Consider the following 1898-nt stretch of genomic DNA (forward strand, 5'->3'; position numbering starts at 1 on the left):
GGAAACTATTTATAAATATAAATTAAAGTCTGTTTTGCTGTGTTTGAAAATTAAAACCTCAAGTGAGAAATAAAAAAAGAAACTCTTAATGAACAATATGCAACCCTATGCCCACAAAAAAACCCTCAGGCAACTATATATAAATATATATTTAAAAAAAAAAACCCTCAGTAAACTATGTATAAATATAAATTAAAGTCTGTTTTGCTGTGTACCTACCTGCTAAATCTCAGACGAGGAAATCATGCAGAAGCTTGAGGGATGGGGTGTAGCAGACGGGACGAGATTTTTAAAAGTCAAATTTAATCCTTACCATATTCAGTTTTTAATTTTAATTTTAATCAAATTTACATATTTTGCTAAAGATCTAAGATGTAAGACAGCCTTAAGGAGGTACACTTTCTCAGGTTTCAGATTGGTTTAGTTCAGTTGGTCAGTGGAGTGAATACGAGGAGGATGACGGGGACAGTGACGAAGTTTGGTGTGTCCAAAACAGAGATCGATGCTCCTCTCCTCTGCAGCTGTCGTTCCCAATAACAGAGCCTCTCCACCTCCCTCTGAAGCTCCGCAGCCCCGCAAGAAACCTGGCTCACCTCTACACTCTTGGCGCTGTCCATCCATCTGGTGGTTCCTCCCCCCTGGACCCTCCATTGGTCGGACTGTCGGCGGCGGCATCCATACTGCGCCTCAGTCCAACCGCCCTGTCCCATCGTTATTGTCTTCTTGTTGCTTTTCTTCTTTGCATTGAAGTAGGATGGGTAAGGGTTAGGGTCATCCACTCCGATGTTACGGAAGAGGTAAGACATGGAGTCTCCATTGTGGATGTGTCGGATGGCCTCTGACAGGATCATGCTGATGTTGGCTGTTTTGTTCTTTGGACACTGCGCACTACCCGGGGGCCCCCCGGTCTCCTCCCCAAAGAAAGAGTTTTATTATTTATTATTTGAAATTAAATAATAAATAATAATAAATAAATAAATAATAATTAATAATAATAATAAATAAACAATTAATAATAATCAATAACTAATAGATACATAAATAATAATAATAATAATAATAATAATAATAATAATAATAATAATAATAATAATAATAATAATAATAATAAAATACATAAATAAATAATAAAACAATAAAACACACCAGTGTGCCACTCCTGTTGTATTCCCCAGGATAGTCTGTTGTAACCGGGACAGTGGATGCTGGCGGAGTAACACCATCTCTAGCCTCAGGTTCTGGGGGCAGAAGCGCCGCTGAAAACGTTTCAAGCCAATTTGCTCTTCTTCATCTCAGGCACACATCCTTCCCCCCAGAAAACAAAAACAAAAATGAGAGAGCTGCTGGTGTTCGAGCTTTTATACTCTCTCTGACTCCGCCTACTTCGGCTTTGGTAATTTTAAGTTAAGTCTTTTAATGTTTGTCTTTTTAGATTCAAATTTGTTCTTGTGTTTTTTTTAGATTACCACGATTAGACATTCTTGAATAACTTTTGATAGGGAGGTGATAGAGACATGGAACCAAGCTCTATCCCCACTAATTCGGGTACGCCCTTTCCAACGGTACCACCCCCTAGTCGGTAGGAGCTTCCGTTCGGGAGATACGTCACTTCCCATTACGACAAGTCCATATCTCGGGAACGTCTGGCGGACGCCACCCTCGAGCGTCTAGGATGTTCAGTTCCGGAGTTACAGACGATTAGGTGTTTCCATTGCAAATGAATGGGATACGACCGTAACGAAAATTTGTGCTGAGGCCAAAACCCACCACGTAGAAAGTGGTTAGGAGCACGTTTCGGAGCATTTGGAGTCATTTGGTACCTATTTTGAAGTGTCGTTTTCAAAAAAGTGTCCTCTCATACAAAAGCGAGCAAAGTGTCACCTGTTATCATTCTTTCA

This window comes from Echeneis naucrates, unplaced genomic scaffold (genome assembly GCF_900963305.1).
Source record: "Echeneis naucrates unplaced genomic scaffold, fEcheNa1.1, whole genome shotgun sequence".
Lineage (NCBI taxonomy): Eukaryota > Metazoa > Chordata > Actinopteri > Carangiformes > Echeneidae > Echeneis > Echeneis naucrates.